This window comes from Camellia sinensis, unplaced genomic scaffold (assembly GCF_055761805.1).
Source record: "Camellia sinensis isolate YWXY unplaced genomic scaffold, ASM5576180v1 Unanchor1, whole genome shotgun sequence".
Taxonomy (NCBI): Eukaryota; Viridiplantae; Streptophyta; class Magnoliopsida; order Ericales; family Theaceae; genus Camellia; species Camellia sinensis.
In genome coordinates this window covers 1,284,104-1,293,898 of record NW_028128987.1, presented here as the reverse complement: position 1 = coordinate 1,293,898, position 9,795 = coordinate 1,284,104, and the positions used below count along the sequence as shown (strand labels likewise).

General features: G+C 43.2%; 1 pseudogene; it reads left to right on the top strand.

The window, feature by feature from the left end:
- Positions 1-211: 211 nt before the first annotated feature.
- Positions 212-1,595, top strand: LOC145814313 (L-ascorbate oxidase pseudogene; annotated as a pseudogene).
- Positions 1,596-9,795: the final 8,200 nt, after the last annotated feature.

The following is a 9,795-nucleotide window of genomic DNA, read 5'->3' as shown; positions in this document are numbered from 1 at the left end:
AAAAATAATATTAAGATCATAAGAATTCATTTTAATTGGTGCACAAAATTAAAATCCTGAACTAGATCCCTTGCTAAATGTAATGCCATAACATTCATGTAGATAATTTCAATTCAAAAATAACAAAACTACACTTTCTTTTCAACTGAATGTGTGAAGTTATCCATGAGAAACACCATAGAAAATGAAGAGCGATTGACATTTTTTCTTTTCTCTTGTCTCTATACAGAATCACAAGATGGTGTTGGTTGAAGCTAATGGAAACTACCTACAACCATTCGTGGTGGATGATATGGACATTTACTCTAGTGAGAGCTACTCTGTTCTATTCACTACCGATCAAAACCCTTCCAACAACTACTGGGTTTCAGTAAGTGTAAGAGGTCGAAAACCCAACACCACTCAAGCACTAACAATACTTAACTATCACAACACAACGTCTGCCTCAAAACCTCCACCATCACGCCACCAGTCGCTTCCATATGGAACAACTACACCCACAGCAAATTATTCACCAAAAAAGTCCTAGCCCTAATGGGAAACCCTAATCCACCTCCGACCACCGCCGTATCATCCTCCTCAACACCCAAAACTACATCAATGGTTACACCAAATGGGCCATCAACAACATCTCTTTAGTCCTACTTACCACGCCTTACTTGGGTTCGATAAAATACAATCTAAACAACGCTTTCGATCACAAAACCCCCCTGGCAAACTTCCCAAGCAACTATGATGTCATGAAACAAGCCCAAAACCCAAACTCAACGTACGGGAGTGGAGTCTACATGCTCAGTTTCAACACCACAATAGATATAATCCTTCAAAATGCCAATGCATTGGCGGTGAACACGAGTGAAATCCACCCGTGGCACTTACACGGCCATGATTTTTGGGTTTTGGGATACGGAGAGGGAAAGTTTTCGATTCAGAATGAAGAAAAAAACTTTAATTTGAAAAGCCCACCTTACAGGAACACCGCGGTGGTGTTTCCATTTGGATGGACCACTCTGAGGTTTGTGGCGAATAATCCAGGAGTGTGGGCTTTTCATTGTCATATAGCCTTATTTGCATATGAGAAATGTTAGGGATTATGAAAATTTTTTCATGAAAATGATCATGAAATATTTGTGATCCTTAGATTACCTTGATTAGTGTGCGGCGCTTTATTCTAGATGTAATCCAAAGGTCACAAATCTTTCGTGATCATTTTCATGAAAGACTTTTTATGATACCTAGCATTGCTGTTTGTATATGGGTATGGGGGTTGTGTTTGCTGAAGGTGTCCGATGGCTTGGGAAGATACCAAACGAGGTCTTAACTTGTGGGTTGACAGGGAAGATGTTCTTGAACAACAAGAATGATTGAGACTAAGTTGTAACTTGTTATTGCACTATTAAGAGTAGTAAGTATTGTGTGTTGATGTTCAATGTGGTGAAGACGAGGACAAAGTTAAATTTAGTGATCGATGAAGGGTTTTTTGTTTATGAAATTATATCTATCTATTTATCTATCTACTATTATAAAATGGGGACAAACACTACTTTGTTTTTCTCTATTTAATTTTTCTTATTGTTGTGTCAAATTTATTTGTCTCTGTTTTGTAACCTTTTTGATAAGCATGTGACCATGTGGCTTTGCGGAGTGTGTAAACTTGATAACAACATTTTAATAAATTATATTTTTATCTTATTTTATTTATTATGTGATATGTTATAATTGAATTATTGACAAACAAGATAATTGACTAATAAACTGATGAAGTGTTGACACAAGACGTGTCTACACTCTATTTGTTTAACAATAATGTATAGAAATAAAAAAAAAAAATTATGAAAATCATCTCGAAGTTGTTAATCAATTGGCTAGTCGATTCTAAACTTTTCAGTAGTTTAGTTGGTTGTTTGGTCATAGCTTCAAGATGGTTTTCATGAAATATTTTCGTGATCTGTAACAATTTTTATTGTTTAATAAATTTTACCTTGCTACTAAATATGAATTTTTTTTATTGTTTAATAAATTTCACCTTATTACCAAATATGAAAAATTGTCTGTTATGAACGCGATCGATAATGAAAATGATCATATGATGAGGCGAGGCGGTCAACTGAGATAATTGATATCAACTAGTCTAACTTTTTGAAAAAGAAAAGAATTGACAATGACGGAATTAATAGATAGTTTTACAATAATTCATAACTTTCACTATAGAGATACACATTATAAATTTATCATTCATAAATTTTCTCACAATGTGACATTACATATACTACAAATATTCTTAAATTTCATAAATAAAAAAATCATAATTTTTTTTTGGTAATGTACCTTTTAAGTTTGGCTCCGTTTGGTTATTCTATCCCAGTTGAGACTAAAAAATCACAAAAAACAAAATAGACTAAATAAGTCAATAAGATAAAAAATGTCACATCTTGTAACGCCCTCAAAATAACAACATTAAACCCATTAATATAGACATGCATTGATATACAAAGCTTCACATTCTTCTATTCATCAGAGTACTTCATTACAAAAGTATTACATGTTAACAACAAAAGCAAATGCCCTACGGGCTTATAGCTTTCCAAGTTAACACTTGGTTACAAAAGAGAGTACTAACTCAATTACATATTAAGCCCTTGGCTTGAATTTACATGTAATACATCAAAAGAAATAAGACAACGAAAGTGTGTCCGCCTCTAGCCTCCCAAGCTAAATCCTTGGAGGTGGCATGCTACCTGTACCTGAAAATGATATTCCCATAAAGGGTGAGCCACAGCCCAGTAGAAATACACTAAACCAAATATGGACAATGACTAAAAGATTAGCAATTGATAGATGGTCAACACTGATACTTTTCTTTATCACACTTTACAGTTTCATGACATACAAGTCCATGTTACAATCCATTTTCCAATTCCTTTCAATTCTCAATTTATAACCATGGCTCAGAACCTGGCCAAACAACTTATATGAGACAATAACTCATACTAAGCACTTTCCCATTTCACAATAGATAAGCATACTAGCTATATCACACATCAACAGATAAGTATACAAGCTATATCATCACTTTCACAGATATGCATAAAAGCACTATCACACTTCCAATGACAAACATATGAGCTCTGTCAACACATTATTAGATAAGCATATGACCTTTATCTATGGAGTCCATCCCCTATCTCCTCCCAACAACATCCGGTTTAGAGGTCCATCCCCTATCTTCCCCTAAACCGTGGAGTACATCCCCTATCTCCTCCAACATACACAATGCATATAAACAATAATTATACACATCACCACACAATACATAAATTTAATGTATTCTTTCAACCGTCATACTCAATGACATATTCCAGTGATTAGTTTCAGTTTGCCTAATCATCATGCATTGTCTACAACAATCAAGACTATCCTCCACCGATAGCCCAAAGAAGTTATTTCTATACAGAAGATAAATGCAACAATGGATATATAATCAACAGTTCAACTAGGTGAGTGATAAATAATCCAACTACACCCTTTAATCCCATATCTTTCCAAACCAATTTCTCATTTCCCATAATTAATTATGCAAATTAATTAACCAATGTAATTAGGGCATTTTCCATAATTAACATTTCAACCCTTAGGTTCCATTTTTATTAATGTTTTAACATTAATTTCACTTTTTTCATGCCAAACATGCATCTAGGTTTTATATAGCCAAAACCCCAACTTTTGTAAAAATTACACCATGGCCCCCAAACTTTCACAAAATCACCAAACCAACCCTAACATCTCAAAATACTAAAATTTAAAGACAAAGCTCATAAAGAGGAGTAGGATATCCCTACCTTGAAGTTAGAGCTCGGATGGAGAAGAGACCAAAACCAAAAAGCTCCAAAGACCAAGATTCTCGGATCAAAACGACGCCCTCGACGATCAACACGACTTTTACAAAGGCCGAAGAGAAGGAGGTCACTCTAACTAGATCAAACCCTAGAGAGAAGGGAGTTTCTAGAGAGAGAGGCTCTAAAGAGTGGTTTTGGAAAAAGTAGGAGAGAGAAAGAAAAGCAAAAAGTGATTTGAAATCACCCAGCGGATAACTCATATACGTATGACCCGCTCGAGCGGAGAACACAACGCTCGAGCGCCAAGAACAAAAATCTGAACCCGCTCGAGCGCAATAAGGCCTGCTCGAGCGCCAAGACACAAGAATAAAGCACTTCCGCTCGAGCGTGAAAACCAATCCGCTCGAGCGTAGATTTCCACCTCCCAGAACTTATACCCAGAAAGTACTACCCGCTCGAGCGCCACCAAACCCGCTCGAGCGCCACCGCTCGAGCGTAAACAAACCCGTTCGAGCGTAAAAATCACATCTGCAGAAGTTTTGCAGGAACGCGAAATACTAGAGGTATGCAATCCCCGCTCGAGCGGACCGCCTAAAAACTGAACAACAAGGAATTGAAACCAAGGCCTAACCAACCTGTAACAACCCTGCTCAAAACATCCTAAAACTCAATCAAGTGGAATTAAAGGACGACAACAAGATAGAAACCACTACCAACTTCACGGAACCGAGTCTGGAATACAGCAGAATAGTAAAGGGACAACCGGGATCGCTATAACCTCCCCCCCCTTAAAGAATTTCGTCCCCGAAATTAAACACAAGTTTTTCAAAGGCAGGTTTTCTCCATTTTCAACAATATTGCAACATAATATTAAACAACCCGACCCATTATTGGTCGATCCCATCTCTTTTCAAGAGGCAAAACATAACATATATTACAAGTGCATTATCAACACACAATTTCCTTCCATTTCCAACCATTGCCAACATACATGGTTCACAATTCATATCGTAATCAATATACATGATACAACTCCAATTCTACAATATAGCCAACATATGCAATATCATAATCAACTCCCATATCAAGGTAAGTTCTACAACATACTTCCATTAATACCAAAACATTACCAATATTTTACAACTTAAGACATATATAAAGCTCTTAAGTCCAACAACATTACAAAATCTAAATACAAGATTATTCATCAATAAACAAGTCCGGATATTTCTCGCGGACCTCCAACTCACGTTCCCAAGTGGCTTCCTCCACTCCGTGATGTTTCCACAAAACCTTAACCAAAGGGATGGTCTTGCCACGCAGGACTTGATCCCGTCTATCCAAGACCCGAACCGGTCTCTCCTCATACGAGGCATCCTCATCTACCTCTAAGTCGGTCCAATCCAACACATGGGACGGATCCGGCTCATACTTCTGAAGCATACTAACATGAAAGACGTCATGTACTCTGGACAACTGCGGCGGCAAAGCCAAACGATAAGCCACTTCCCCAATCCTCTCGAGGATTTCAAAGGGACCAATAAACCGAGGGGATAGCTTCCCACTTTTCCCGAACCTCATCAGACCTCGCCTAGGTGATATTTTCAAGAAGACATGATCACCTATCTCAAACGCCAAAGGCCTCCTCCTACGGTCAGCATAACTCTTTTGGCGACTCTGGGCTGTAACAAGCCTCCTACGGATAAGCTCAACTTTCTCTGTCGTCTCTCTAACCAACTCCGGACCCAACAAAGGTGCATCACCCACCTCGGCCCAACACACTGGAGACCTACACGGTCGGCCATACAAGGCCTCAAACGGTGCCATACCGATGCTAGACTGAAAGCTGTTGTTGTAGGCAAACTCTACCAAGGGCAAATGCCTCTCCCACGTCCCACTAAAGTCAAGGACACAACCCCAAAGCATATCCTCAAGGATCTGAATAGTACGCTCGGACTGCCCTTCAGTCTGAGGATGATAAGCCGTACTAAAGGTCAACTTAGTACCCAAGGCACTCTGCAAACTCTGCCACAACCTAGCAGTAAAACGAGGATCTCTATCCGAGATGATCGTCACTGGGACCCCATGCAATCTCACTTTGTCCCGAATATACAAGTCGGCGAGATGACCTACCGAATCTCTCACGCGTATGGGAATGAAGTGCGCCGACTTAGTCAACCGGTCTATAACCACCCAAATAGCATCACTACCCCGCTGAGTCCTCGGAAGACCTACAACGAAGTCCATAGTGACATGCTCCCGCTTCCACTCGGCAATAGGCAAGGGTTGCCACACACCCGCTGGCCTCTGATGCTCGGCCTTCACTTGTTGGCAAGTAAGGCACTTCGATACGAAAACAGGCACATCTCTCTTCATACCACGCCACCAAAACTGGCGACCCAAATCCCGATACATCTTAGTACCTCCTAGATGCACTGCAAGACGAGAATGATGGAACTCTCGGAGTACTTCCTCTCGGCAAGACTCCGGCACAAACAAACAGTCTCGGTATCTCACACTCAGGTCGGGATACACCGTCAAACCCTTCTCAGCTTTCCCACTGAAGATCTTCTCTCGGAAGGACTCTACCTCAAGGTCACCTCTCTGTGCCTCTAACACTCTAGTCACAAGTGTAGGCTGCGCAATAACAGAAAACAAGGCCGCAGCCTCAACAGATTCGCCCAGATGCAAATCAAACTCGCCAAGTACACCCAACATCCCCCATTCCGGGATGGCTATACAAGCTACATCACTAATGGATTTCCTACTAAGGGCATCGGCCACAACATTGGCCTTCCCCGGATGATAGTGCAACTCAAAATCATAGTCCTCAATGAACTCCATCCATCTTCTCTGCCTCAAATTCAAGTCTCTCTGTGTAAACAGATACTTCAAACTCTTGTGGTCCGAGAACACCTCGAACCTCTCACCTCTCACCATAAAGGTAGTGCCTCCAAATCTTCAAGGCAAAGATCACTGCTGCTAACTCTAGGTCGTGTGTAGGGTAATTCTTCTCGTGAATTTTCAACTGACGTGAGCCATAAGCTACCACGTTCCCCTCTTGCATCAACACACAACCCAAGCCCTCTCGTGAGGCATCACAATAAACCGCGTAACCCAGCCCTCTCTCCGGAATAATCAAAATCGGAGCGGTGGTCAATCTAACCTTCAACTCTTGGAACGACTTTTCACAAGTCTCACTCCATACAAACTTGACCCCTTTCCGCGTCAATCTGGTCAACGGCGAAGCTAGCCTGGAGAAATCTTTCACAAACCGACGGTAATACCCATCTAATCCCAGAAAACTGCGGATCTCAAACACACTCTTAGGCTGTGCCCAATCTTGCACTGCCTCAGCCTTGGATGTATCAACGGACACCCCTTCCCCGGATACTACGTGGCCTAAGAATTTGACTTCTCTCAGCCAGAACCCACGCTTCCCAAACTTGGCGTACAGCCTATGGGCTCTAAGCAACTCAAGCACCACTCTCAAGTGTTCCTCGTGATCCTCCTCTGAAGGTGAGTAAACCAGTATGTCGTCCATGAAAACGACGACAAATCGATCCAAGAATTCCCGGAAGATCCAGTTCATCAAGTCCATAAGGACTGCCGGTGCATTGGTAAGCCCAAATGGCATCACCAGAAACTCATAATGGCCATACCGCGTACGAAATGCCGTCTTAGGAATATCCTCCTCCCTGACCCTCAACTGGTGGTAACCCGATCTCAAGTCTATCTTAGAGAAACAACGGGAACCCTTCAATTGGTCAAACAAATCATCTATATGGGGCATAGGGTACTTATTCTTGACCGTAGCCCGATTCAACTACCGGTAGTCGATACACAATCTCAAGGCACCATCTTTCTTTTTAGCAAAGAGGGCCGGTGCTCCCCACGGCGAAACACTAGGGCGAACAAAACCCTTATCTAGCAATTCCTGGAGCTGAACTTTCAACTCAACCAACTCTGCTGGAGCAAAACGGTAAGGTGCCATAGAAATCGGCGCCGTGCCGGGCACTAGATCAATAGAGAACTCTATCTCTTTGTGAGGTGGCAAACTAACAAGGTCCTCGGGAAAGACATCTGAATACTCACAAACCACCCTTGGCAACACAAGCTGGGTCTCATTACACTCACTACTCTCAAAGCTAGCAAGTAGACCACTAAGCTCACTCCGCCCTCGCGAATCATACCCCGGTGGCAAAACACTACCAACTCGGTCTCCCAAGAAATGAAACCACTCCCCGCTCAAGGTACATAACGTAACCCTCTGGCGGTAGCAATCGATAACAGCCCGGTATGACGATAGCCAGTCCATACCCAAAATAACATCAAAGCCCTTCATGGGCATGACAACAAACGGAAAAGGAAGCCTATGGTCGGCGGCCTCTATATCACAACCTCTAACACCTTGTTTCAAGATCAGTTCACCCCCAAGAGGTGACACTACACAAATAGGAGATGTTAACTGTGTTAACTCCAACTCCAAAACAGATGCAAATGCAGCAGATACAAAAGAATGAGATGCACCCGTATCAATCAACACATTAGCAACCGAGTTGCAAAACAAAAAGGTACCTCTCACTACTGATGGAGCCGGTACTAGATCCTGTGCGGTAACAGCATACACGCGCCCTGTAGGCCCCTGATCCACCTGCTCACCCCTCGGAGCATACGACTGCTACACTAACTGGGATGACGAAGCTCCCGGATTGGCCCTCGAGGCCTGCACAGACTGAGCTGGTTGATAACTCTGCATCTGCCTAGAACCAGACGCTCCTGAAGTAGCACTCAACTGCGAGCAATACCTCTTCAGGTGCCCAGGCTGACCACACTGATAGCAAGACAAGGGCTGGCCCCTGCCCTGACTCTGGCCCTGAGGTCTAGCTGAAGAGGAAGCAGCTCGCTGACCCCCTCCCTTCTGCGGGCAAACCGAAGACTTGTGACCCAGCTGGCCACACGCAAAACAAGTCAAGCCTCCCTGACTACCTCTCCCCGAGCCTGCACTCGGCACCGGAAAGGTCGATCTAGCAACTCCACCCTGAGACTGCTGAGGGTTATAACCCCTCTGTCTCCTGCCATCACCCTAACCCTCCTGGCCCCGCTTAGAGCCTCTATGCTTCTCCTCGTCTTCCTCCTGCATCATAAGCTCCATATGAGCTGCAGCATCCACTAAGTGTCTATACTCTCGGATGTAGGACCCACCAACCCTCAACTTGAGGCCCCGCCTCAACTTCCGCTCAAACTCATAGCAACTGCGTTCTTCGGACGCCACCAACTCAGGAGCAAACCTGGACAAACTAGTAAAGTGGCCTCAAACTCTACCACAGACATACCCTGCTGATTAAGCCGGCTAAACTGATCCCTCAGCTTCTCCCTAGCAACTGCAGATAAGAACCTCTCCTGGAAAGCATTCACAAACGCCTCCCATGTACCACCCACATGAGCCTTCTCGTACTTCCACCATTGACCCGCATCTCCCTTCAACTGGAAGGATGCCAAGGTCACTTTCAAAGCTCCGCCCTCGATGCCAAGCATCTCGAACGTCTTACTCATCTATTCTAACCACTCATCAGCCTTCAGTGGTTCCTTCGGATCTCCAACAAACTCATCCGGATTAGACCGGAAGAACTCCCTCTTCAAGAAGGAAGGTCCTGCCTCAGCTGCCTGATTCCCTGCTCTGAGAATACCCAAAGCTCCTTCTATCTCTCGAGCCAAGGCACTCATAGCCTGCTGGCCCGCTAGCTCGGCCACATTGGCCTGGCCAACTCCCTCCTGCACTGTCGGAACCTCCTCCGGTAACGGCACTTCCTGCCTCGCAGGCCTACCACGCCTAGCACCTCTTCCTCGTCCTGACATCCTAATAGAGGTAATACAGAACGTTAGCACATTCACAAATGTGCCAAAACTAAACACTCACGTCCTAATGCATGGACAACTGTAATTCATTCCACGTAAG